The sequence below is a fragment of the Limulus polyphemus genome, unplaced genomic scaffold (genome assembly GCF_000517525.1).
Source record: "Limulus polyphemus unplaced genomic scaffold, Limulus_polyphemus-2.1.2 Scaffold164, whole genome shotgun sequence".
NCBI classification, from domain to species: domain Eukaryota; kingdom Metazoa; phylum Arthropoda; class Merostomata; order Xiphosura; family Limulidae; genus Limulus; species Limulus polyphemus.
The window spans coordinates 758496-771209 of NW_013665774.1; the positions used below are offsets into that span (position 1 = coordinate 758496).

The 12714-nt window shown below is 35.7% G+C and overlaps 1 protein-coding gene across 8 annotated transcripts in view; it reads left to right on the top strand.

Moving 5' to 3' along the window:
- The first annotated feature begins 1320 nt into the window (after positions 1-1320).
- Positions 1321-12714, top strand: part of LOC106477294 (octopamine receptor Oamb-like) — a 104864-nt gene continuing 93470 nt past the window's right edge. For 4 of the 8 annotated variants that reach the window (XR_002609793.1, XR_002609792.1, XM_022381453.1 and 1 more), the window contains exon 1: positions 1321-1612. The gene's annotated coding sequence lies outside the window, so the exon portion shown is untranslated. Of the gene's footprint in view, positions 1613-10395; positions 10519-12714 lie in introns of all 8 variants that reach the window. The other 4 variants (XM_022381450.1, XM_022381452.1, XM_013937885.2 and 1 more) reach the window with 4 other exon arrangements.

The following is a 12714-nucleotide window of genomic DNA, read 5'->3' on the forward strand; positions in this document are numbered from 1 at the left end:
ATCTTCACAATTACACTTGAAACATGTAACACATTGCTCTTAAAGAGAAAAGAAATACTTTCAAAATGATTTACCTTTTCGTTAAGTTACTGCTAGGACTAACATAAAACCTAGCGCAATGAGAAACAGTTATTGGGGACGTCATTATTTTGTTTCTGACACAAATTATTTAAGCACAGTTTTACTCATTACTAAAGTTCTGCTTCATTAGACATAACATCTTTCTTTGCGAAAAATAAATTTATTTTTCTTTATGTGTCAGTCTTAATACTTAAGGACATAAATTTTCTAAATCCTTTATATATATATATATATATAAAGTCTGCCTCTAAAGCCATTAAATGTGATATGGAGAAGTTTTAAACTGAGTTCACAGACATCTCGCTTTGAGCTTTACTAAAATAGGGTCTTTCAAGATGATGTAATACTTTGTACTAAGAGATTTTTACTTCCAATTAACGAGCAAAACCTACTGACTGACTGACTGAAATGTTTGTCATTTAGAAAAATTTAAATCGCGATACATTCAACTAACTCTCAAGGAAAAGAGAGCGAAGGAAATAAAAAGTAAGAAAATTGAAGATATAGAAGTTTAAGCAGTAAAGACAGGCTCATTAAGTTAAAGCCTATTTTTGTGGTACAACGTTTCCCCCTGCCTGGAAATATCAGTGGTGTGAGAATTTGGTATTATTCACTAAGGTTGCAACCGTAGTGAAAAGTCTAAAATGATAGGCCTAACCTTACGATAAATAAGCCAGCATTCAGTGGTTAATTTATTTATTATTCGTACACTCACACACAATGTATTAAACTGTTTTTCCTGTTAAAACAAACATAAATTACCGAGGCAAAAGTTTATATCAAAGATGTCCGTTAATTTCAGTAACCTATCTATAACAACTGTTTATAAAGACCTAATCAGAAGCGTGGAAGTAATTAAAATGCTATTTATTTTAAAGCATGAATGCACCGTGAATCTTAGCAAAGTGATCAGAAAATTGACAAAAACGACCCAAAATCTTCAGACAACTTTTCAAAAGCGCTTTGAACCGTTCTCTTTTACTTTCTTTTGTCAATTCGTTTAGTTTATTGATATATTAATCAGTAATATTTTAGTGTTAGATAGAATATTTTATTAGCTTTTTCTTATCTGTTGCTTTAATTTAATTGCATATAATACCACATTATATAATCGACAGACGATAGAGTCATTTTGGAAATAAACTATAGAGGGCGCTTGTCTACAGTGTATGGATAACAAGGCTTAAATCCCGGCTGTCAGCTGGTTGGAACCAGTCTTGGTTATCATCTGACAAGCTTTTGTGAACGCATGCACCACTAGAGAGTAAGTATTTGTCGTAGTCGGGACGTCACGTGAGTGACAACCTGCTTCATACTTTCTGCATGCCGTGGCTCTTCTGCAATTTGACAATTTGGCAGAGTGCCATCCGGCAAGGTCGACAGTTGTAGTTGTTTGCAGGCAGATTCTCGCGCTTCTGGCACAAGAGGCATCAAGACAGGTGGCAAGAAGCAACAATGTGGTAAGGGCTTATAGAACACAATTAATTTAGCACCACATGACAGACGATCTTTACTGAGATAATCAAAGGAGGTGAGATAAGTGATATACGATTGTAGATGTTTATTTGTATTTAAGAGATTTCGTAAAGTTGCCCTTCAGTAAGAAAAAGAGACTTTTTCCATGTAAAAAAAATGATGTGTAAAACTTGGAGAAGAAAAAAATTAATGAATTTAAAACACAATTAATAAAAGTTAGACTAGATATCTTGAGACCAGGTTACACTCTATATTGATTTAAGCAGTTTTTAAATAGATATCGAATAGAATCGTGAATACGTTTTGTTTTTGTTATTTTCAAAGAGATATTCTAAGATGCTTACAAAACGCTTCCACTGCTGAACTAGAATTGCCGATATGTTAAAAAGATAACAAAGACTGATAAAAGGTTTACCATATTCCAGTTATAGGTCATCAGGTTACCGATGTGGGGAAGTTATTTTCGGATTTTAGGTAGACTGATATTTTACTGCTGCATTTGTTCAGTAACATCCAAATTTAATGAAGCTATCAAACTAACAGGCCTTATAGAGCATCAATACGCTCTTCTTTTTGACGTGCAAAGCTACTCGAGGTCTGACTGTGCCAGCCTTCCCTGATTTAGAAGCTAGCTAGTCAACAACACCCATCGCCAGCTCTTGGGCTATACTTTTACTAACGAATATTTAGATTAAACTTAACATTATAACGCCACCACGGTTAAAGGGACGGGATTCGAACCGTCAACCCGCAGCTTGCGAGTCGGGCGCCCTAATCACTAGGCTATGCCAAGCCTAATATGTTTGTTTTCTGCCATCCTTAATATAACAACACCAAATAAAACAGCTATTCAAACGAACAGCATATTAGAATTATCAAATTAAGGTTATGAGGCAACTTTTTTATTGAACTTTCTAAAACATTACAACGTGTAATATTCCCTATTGAGAATATGTACATATAACCAATTAATGAAACTAACTCTTTTTGTGTATATATATATATATATACATATAGCCAATTAATGAAACTAACTCTTTTTGTGTGTATATATATATGTATATACATATAACCAGTTAGTGAAACTAAGTTTTTGTGTAAATATATATACATATAACCAGTTAGTGAAACTAAGTTTTTGTGTAAATATATATACATATAGCCAATTAATGAAACTAACTCTTTTTGTGTAAATATATATACATATAGCCAATTAATGAAACTAACTCTTTTTATATATAAATATATACATATAACCAGTTAATGAAACTAACTCTTTTTGTGTATATATACATATAACCAATTAGTGAAACTAACTCTTTTTGTAGTATATATACATATATAACCAATTAATGAAACAAACTCTTTTTGTGTATACATATAACCAATTAATGAAACAAACTCTTTTTGTGTATATATACATATAACCAATTAATGAAACTAACTCTTACAGAAAGAATGAAAAATATGTTTTATTTTTAGTCCTGAAATCGCTTACGACCTTAGATGATAATATATCATCAGTTATTCTCGAACAGCTTTTAACTGGTAACGCCCATCTCCTTTCCAGGGAGTTCTTCCTATTTTATCAGTGAAAGACTAGGGAAAGGCAGCTAATTAACACCACCCACCGACAACTTTTTGGGTAATGTTTTACCAACGAATAGTGGAATTGACCATCAGACTATAATGCTCCCACGGCTAAAAGGGGCGCGCATGTTCGGCGACGGGGACTCGGACCTGCCCATATCTTTACTTACAAGACACAAAAACTATCTTTTTTTTTGATAATTATTTAACACCATTCCTCATCTCTAGCAACTTACGTCCACTCATTAAACATTTCCTTCTAATTATTTAACACCATTCCTCATCTCTAGCAACTTACGTCCACTCATTAAACATTTCCTTCTAATTATTTGACACCATTCCTCATCTCTAGCAACTTACGACCACTCATTAAACATTTCCTTCGAATTATGAAAACGTTACATTTCTTTGTCCTAGAGTAAAATCATAACATTAAACAGTCTACGATACGCCTCATGGGTACATTTAAGCAACTGTTCCAATATATTTATTAAGAGCTAAAGCCTGAACTGCAGCGTTCAAACCTTAAGGGAGAAACTGACAATATTAGCGACACGGCGGTGGAACGCTATATCCGCCAGCTGCCAGTGCATAGCGTCAATAAAACACACTCAAAGTCAGGACTGTCAGCTCTATCTCTCCAACTTAGAAATGTGCCGACTTCTAAGAGTTTGATGTCTAATATGTCGTACTTTGCTTATTAATACTGAAAACTCCATTGTGCGTATTGATTGTTTGATACGTTGTATCTGTTTGCCTTCCAAACGTGTATCACGAATCTGTATGTGTATTCCACTCTGTTCCCATGCAGTTTCTGCGGTAATTTCTTTATATCTTGTGTTAAATCCATTGGTATTTTGAACCAAAATTGCCATTTTAATCTGGTAAACTCCATGATTTTTTAAATATGCTTTTTTCATTGGAAAAACTTTTTAATGATCATTGAAACTGTTGTATACGTTTTCATGGAATACCAGTGACCATAAAATATTTATACATTCAGTTTTTTTTTGTATAATAGATGTCAAATGCTATTAGGAAACACAAAAAGCTACGCATTAGTTCATAAACATGGCTGATTGTCATGCAAGAAAGCTGCGGTTATCTTTGGTACTGGTATTTTCAACTGGAATGGCAACTTAAGCAACATGTGGGCTAACCAGCCAAGACAGAGACTTCATGATTCAGGATAAACTATCATTAATTTAGTATTATTAGTAACCTAGCATATCCTGATGATTGAGGCACTCGACTCACAATTTGCGAGTCACGGGACTGAAACCCGGCGCCGAACATCTTCACCCTTTTAGCCGCTGAGGCGTTGGAATGTGACGGTAAACCCCCGGTGTTATTTTTCTTAAGATAGTCCAGTGGATATTATGGGTTGGTTTTCTTTTCTCCTGGTCGACAGTAAGAAGTTAGGGATGACGATTATTCGCTTTAGCTTTGCCATAAACAAAACAAAACAATCAGTACTGCTAATCAGAAAGTGAGAAATCAATCAGTAGCATTTACAACTGCTTTTAACCGAATAGCGGGATGTATTACAAATATAGTGTTCTCACAGCTAAAAGTGCGGAGCGTATTCAGAGGTATATCACAGCTCGAGCCTTGGAATTTCTAATCTGCAGCTCGAAACGCTACCCACCAGGCCATACCTATGCCTTAGCCGTTGTCACTGAACACAACTGTCTTTCTTTCTTTCTCTACAATAGACGTAAAAACTATAGATTAGTGATTCTGTTGCAGTGTTATCAAGATTACCATAGGACTGAGCGTGGCCCAATGGTTAGTGCGACGGACTGCGAATATAAAGTTCTAAAGTTCGAGTCGTCATACTCCACTGAACACACCTTCAGCTGTGGGTACAATATAAAAAAATGGTTGATCTCACTGTCTGGTAAAATTTGCTATGTAGGCGGTGGGTGTCGCTGGTTGTTGCCCTCTCTACGATAAGAGCTCTAATATAAGGATGGCTATGGACGAATCTTAGAGTATCTTGGCTGTTTAAGATATGCATCGCATAAAGTGCAGTTTAAATTGAAAGCACAAAACACTTACATGCCTATTCCTTCATGAAGGCAATGGTCTGGTGGTTAGGACAATCGACTTGCAATCTGTAGGTCGTGGGTTCGAATCTCTTCACCGAACATACTTACTCTCTCAGCCGTCCGAGCTTTATAATGTGACTGTCAATCTCACTTTTCGTTGGCAAAAAGAGTTGCCCAAGAGTTGGCGGAGGATGGTATTCAATAGCTGCCTTCCCTCTAGTCTAACACTTCAGAATTTGGGGCGGCTAGTGCAGATAGCCTTCGGGTAGCTTTGAATGAAATTCAACAAAACAGACAAACAAACCTTCATAAACTACAAGTGTCATTAAAATTGGCAATAAATGTGATTCTCTCTACTGATTACTTGAACAATTTGTTTTGAATTTTCGCGCAAAGCTACACGAGAGCTATCTGCGCTAGCCGTCCCTAATTTAGCAGTGTAAGACTAGAGGGAAGGCAGCTAGTCATCACCACCCACCGCCAACTCTTGGACTACTCTTTTACCAACGAATAGTGGGATTGACCGTCACACTATAACGCCCCCACGGCTAAAAGGGCGAGTATGTTTGGTGTGACGGGGATTCGAACCCGCGACCCGCAGATTGCGAGTTGAGTACCCTAACCACCTGGCCATGCAAGCTTTTTTTTTAAACTTACCCAATGGACAGATTCGGACACCAAAGTTTCCTACCGAAATGGTACCATACCAACCATTAACATTTATTTCTAATTGAAACTATTTATTTGTTATAAACATTACTGTAGTTTTTCCAATTTCACTGGTGAAATAATGAATTATCTACGAAGTAGATGATGAAGTACTGGCAAGGTTTAACTGAAACTCTGTAAATGATGGCTACCGCTTTTAACAAATGCGTTTTGGCAAATGCTACTGGATCAATATACTTTGTATATATGTTCACTATCTCAGATGACCAGATATATATATACAAATGTATTGAAAAAATATTGTTGAGTTGGTCTACTTCTGTATCTGAGAGAAACTTTGAAACTATGTGCATGATGGTTACAAAGTATTATGTTTACGTATTTACCCACACACTGATATCTATTTTCTTCTTTAGGGAATCAACAACTCTTCTATTTCACACGTTTTTATGTACGATCACGATGTTGGTTATTTTTTTAATCTCATAATTTGCTAACATCAGTTGAACATCAAACCGCGGAATTCTGCGTTACGCGTATAATGTTGGGATGATGTGGCTAATAACGCGAATTCTTCTCTGCTTCTCGTTTATTTCACGTTGTTACGATTGTTGCTATACATGAACAGTTTATTCCACTGTCTGGCATAGACAACAATCAAGCAGTACGCTTCTGGCTACACTGTTTGACATAGACAACAATCAAATAGTACTCCTCTGGTTCTACAGTCTGACATAGACAACGATCAAACGGTACTCCTCTGGTTCCACTGTCTGACATAGACAACAATCAAACAGTACACCTCTGGTTCCACTGTCTGAGATAGACAATAATCAAACAGCATTCCTCTGGTTCCATAGTCTGACATAGACAACAAGCAAACAGTACTCCTCTGGTTCCACTGTCTGACATAGACAACAATCAAACAGTACGCCTAGTTCCACAGTCTGACATGGACAATAATCAAGCACTACGCCTCTGGTAACTTGTAAAGATAACCGACGCTAGGTTCAAGGTATTGTTTTGGCTAAATGTTGTTATTAGGTGGGAGGTCGTAATAACGTGGCCAGGGCCAGTTGTTGAAGACCACTGATACTGATAGCATTTAAGCATATAAGTAACGTAAGTCAACTGGAAAACGAACTGATCAGATCATGTTAATATTATATATATATGAAGTTAAGCACAAAGCTACACAATGGGCTATCTGTGCTCTGCCCACCGCGGACATCGAAACCCGGTTTCTAGCATTGTAATTCCGCAGACATGCAGCTGTGCCACTGAGGGACTGTAAAGACAGTACAGACAGGCTTAGAGAATGAGACGTTCAACAGATAATTAACAAAAACAAATATTTATTAATGGAAACGTAATTACAAAATGGTTTAGTTACGTTTCATTGTAATAGGTTTAAGAACCGCATTACCCAAATCTAATATTCACGAAAGCTTAGTTTGACAACAAAAAAAACACAGTTGTTTACGAAGAAGGAATTTACTGACGTCTTTTTTTTTCTTTCCCAAAGAATACTGTTTTCAGTAAACAATGGATGTTAGTTAATCTATATAAATATATTAGTACCGTCTGTTGTCCCTTGTATGTCCATGTAACAACTTGGCAGGGATCTTCACCAAAATTGGATTGGAGGTTCATTAGGTCCATGCGGAGGTACATACAAATTTTCAGTTTTGCATTTTACGTTTTGCGGTTTTTATGGGCGTTTTTGCATTTTTTACCACTACCTCACCTCCTTTGGATGGATATTCACCAAATTAAGCATGAAGATTTGTTGGGTCCATGCGGTGATACATACAAACCTTCGGTTTCACATTTTGTATTTTCCTATTTTTATAGGCGTTTTTGCAATTCTACAATTACATATAGGAGAAGCAACCTTTTATGTACTAAGATAACCTTTCATTGATTACGAATTTACATAACTTCCGCCCAGGGGACGGGTACACCAGGTAGTATATAATATTTTAACAGCTTGATGGATCTGCAACTATAAAGCGTATCAACACCATAATTTATCATTTGATCGAATTCCAAGCTGTGATAAAATTTACTTACATTGTCTTACGACACTCGAACCATAAACACCGACGGTTTTGATTGAAAAAGAACATTTAGTTATCCCTTAATAAAATAGTTTCAAATAATTAAATTCACTTTGAACTTTTATATAATATTACACCATTTACAAGGTCTGCAATTTAAAACCACCGGGTATGTTAGCCTCATAGTGTGAATCAATAGACAAATGCCAAAGGTGTACGACAAAAAAGGAAGTTTAAGATTCCGCTTGAACAACAGTTAGCCTTGCTAGTTGTGCGTGCTTAATCTTATCGGTTTACAACATATTGCATGAATACACCAGTTGCGATGAAGATGAGTTATTAGAGTTCTACCAGTTTAATTATTCATTCCACCTAGATCATTTTACTCATATGAACAACCCGGATATAACTGTCTTATAAGCATGGTTTTGATAAATTTACACGCTTCTGTGTCGCTGGGTATTAGGATTCCGGTCGATTTGTGGAATACCTAGAAGACATCAATAATATGCAGGAGAATCACAGTAAAACATATATAAAGTCAAAGGACAAGAGGTGGCAAAGGTTAGCGGAATAGTAGCCTTAAGTCAAATGTCAAGCCGTAACGGAGGTTCAGCTGAGCAGTAAGTAAAATGTCAAGTGTGGGGATGGTTCGGCAGAAAGCGAGCCTTAAAGCAAAGGTCAAGTCGTGGCGAAGGTTTAATGGAATTCTAACCTTAATATAAAGTTAAGTAGCCGGTGTTCAAAAAAATCTTTGCCTTAAGTAAACCAAGTTGTGTCGCGGTGAAGATCCATTGGAATAATATGATCCATTGGGGAAGTGACGGGAAATTGTGACTTTTTATAGGCATTTACAATTACATACAAAAGGATTACATTGGTTTGAATTTCGCACAAAGCTACACGAGGGCTATCTGTGCTAGCCGTCCCTAATTTAGCAGTGAAAGACTGGAGGGAAGGCAGCTAGTCATCACCACCTACCGCCAACTCTTGGGTTACTCTTTTACCAACGAATAGTGAAATTGACTATCACATTATAACGCCCCACGGCTGAAAGGGTGAGCATGTTTGGTGGGACGGGAATTCGAACCTGCGGCCCTCAGATTGCGAGTCAAGCCCTAACCACCTGGCCATGCCGGGCCCAAAGAATTAGGTAACGACATTAATATATAACTTTCAAACGGCAATGGAAATAGCACTGGCTCTTATTATTTAACTGTATTTTAACAAAACCTTTCTATAAATAATTTTATATCATGTTTTCTACTATAAGCTCAAGTCAACAGTTTCTCTGAAAAGTACAGTTTAAATAGTAAGCAACATTATCGTTTGATATCGACTACAATAATTAATTAATAAAATGTATTATTTAATAGTGGTGACGTTACTGGTATTTATGTAAAGACAGTTTGTTTGTTTGTTTTCAGAGGTAACAATACGAATGTAAATACAAAGTAATTATACGTGTTTCTGTAATACCATTTAAACATCTATCGCTTTCTGTCTATCATTCAGTTTAAGTGTGTGTCAACATATCTGTCTATTTGTCTATTCCTCTACCTTTCTATCTCACTGTGTAGGTATCTGTTTATTCGAGTAAACATCGAATTATTTATATATAGTGAAGCTCAAGAAATGTGCAGTCCACATCAATAAAGTTACACAGAAACATAAATACGGTTTTTGTTTTACCGGCTGTTATTTAACTTCATTTGTACGTTTCATGAATTTAAGGTTGCTTAGAAAAGCTGGAGGTTCTAAAAGACATTTTCATTAAAAGTCTATGAAGTGTTCGATTTTCTCGTTCACCGGATAACAAATCGATCACAATATTGATCGGTTTTCCCTCTAGCGAAAAAATATAAAATATCACGTTCAAGTATTGTGGTGCTATTAAGCGATAAAAAACGAACTTAGTAAGACAGTATAAAAATCCAATAAGGAAATTAAAACTAAAATGTATCTATCTATATATCTAATCATTTATCACATACCCCTGACTCATCGTTACTAAGCAACAGCGTCTCTCTCCTCGAAAGGAAAGACTGTCACTCAAACAAAAGTGGGCGTGAACTAAAGATGTTCAGAGCAAACAACCAGAATGCCGCTCGCTAAAAATGCGGGCTTTACCACTGGTCACTTTGTTTATCCCAGGAAAAAAAAAATCTCGAGATATATGATATACGGAAGTAAAACACTGGTGTATACCTTTCAGTAACATCACAATAGAAACTTTAAACTGGAAAACAGTTGGAAAGAATATCAATATACCTATTTATCGAGAATGGGTTTTATCCACACCAACATACAAAAAAAACCCTACTATTCTACTGCATGTATCATTAAAAAATAACACCTTAAGATTCATTGGTTAAAAAGTATCTAGTCTAGTTTATTTTGACAAACATTTTTTTTTTCTGTTAGTAAAGTTTTGCAGCCGTATAACTAATTAGATGAACATACTTTAGGAACGTCCACGATCTATGGTAACGATACGAAGATGACTACCAAGGTTTTGAAGACCCTTCCTCTGCCATCAGAGATAATCTCTGATAGAATACGTTATGCAGGCTTTTGCCCATTGTACTGAGGTAATTGTTGTCCTTTTTGGATATTTGAATGCTTTCCAAAGTCCGTTATTAACTCTAAACAGATAACGATTTTCATGTACTTGTTTGAACCCAAATGTCCAGAAGTTCACAGCAAATGTGTGTGAAGGGTAAAGCATTAATTGGTGTCTGTATTTTCATCATGCGGAACAACTGACATGTTGACTTGGACGCGTGACTGGGTGCTTTGTCTTGATGGAATCATAACCTTGCTGGCATCATCTAACGTTAAAAATAATGATGCAAAGTAAAGAGCAAACGACGTTTTATTCTAACCTTAAAGGAATGCTGCATTTTACTATAACATATTCTATAACATAGGTAACAGCTGGCGACCATTAGTTTATAATCGGTTAAAAATAATGATGCAAAGTAAAGAGCAAACGACGTTTTATTCTAACCTTGAAGGAATGCTGCATTTTACTATAACATATTCTATAACATAGGCAACAGCTGGCGACCATTAGTTTATAATCGGTTCCTTTACTTTGTTTTAAAATGTACATGAGATGCTTTCAAAAAGTCATGGTGCGAGCAAGATTTCTGATTAGGCTACATAAAATTAATGCACAAAATTTAACTTATAATATCATCGAGACATCTGTATATCAGAAGAAAAACACACCTCTTTACACAGCCAGTAGTTTCAAGTTCGTAACTCAAATTGTAGTTCTGTAATACATTTTGCGATATTGATTTTCATTTGTTACATGTGTTTTTCTACAAAACACATTTTATTTTGCCTTCTCATTCTGCTTTTGTTTTATGTTTATCAAAAGCTCAATTCAAAATGTACTTTGAAAGACGGTGTTTTGAATTTTTTAGAAGGCGTTATCAATTTACCTTGTGGATATACACATCAGTTTCGTGTTTAGATAATACCAGAAGGTACGTAATCACCAACATTATAAACATAAAACATTAATATCAATAACAAACATGAATATACATAGAAAATATGAATATAAACAACAAACATGTATATACACAGTAAATATTAATATAAATAGAAAACATTAATATAAACAACAAACGTGAATATACACAGTAAATATTAATATAAATAGAGAACATTAATATAAACAACAAACGTGAATATACACAGAAAATATTAATATAAATAGAAAAGATTAATATAAACAACAAACATGAATATACACAGTAAATATTAATATAAACAGAAAACATTAATATATAAAAAACGTGAATATAAACAAAAAACGTTAATATGAATAAAAAGCATGAATATAAACAGAAAACGTCAATATATATAAAAACATGAATATAAATAAAAAATGTTATCTAAACAGAAAACATGAACGCCGTTCTGAAGAAAATGAATGTTATTTTAAAATAATATACACGCTATAGGAAGCTTAGTTCTAATTCTTTCAATTTGCCCTTTTCTAGGGTTAGTGATGAGGGGTGGAATTCCCCGAAACCGGTATAACTCAGTGACAAGTGAGAAATCGAAGGATAGATTGAGCTTCTCATTCATTTCTTAAATGAATGTACGATTAGTTTGAAACTAAACAAACGTTAAAATCCGTCAAGTAACAGAATATTTTCATTCTTCACGCTCGTCACGTGCTCTGCAAGCTCCTCCTCCTAACGAGAACGAGTAACTAGATAAAAATCACGTTTATCCCCATCTGTACAGAATTCTGCACTAAAAACAACAACCTTTAGATGATACGCAGCTTTTGCTAGTGTTAAAACTGTAAAGTTGTGTTATCGAACGCACCCACACATCAGTTTAGGTAAGAGTTAACGTTTATAGTGGATTTCTAATTAAGCATGAAGTCACACATGAATCAGCGGTAAGTCTGAGGGCTCACACCGCTAAAACCCGTGTTTCAATACTCGGCATGGCCAGGTGGTTAGGGCACTCGACTCGCAATCTGAGGGTCGCGGGTTCGAATCCCCCTCACACCAAACATGTTCGCCCCTTTCAGCCGTGGGGGCGTTATAAAGTGACGGTCAATCCCACTATTCGTTGGTAAAAGAGTAACCCAAGAGTTGGCGGTGGGTGGTGATGACTAGCTACCTTCCCTCTAGTCTTACACTGCAAAATTAGGGACGGCTAGCGCAGATAGCCCTCGTGTAGCTTTGCGCGAAATACATAACCAAACAAACAAACAGTGATTAAAAAAAGACCCAAAACTCGAGCACTTTCGA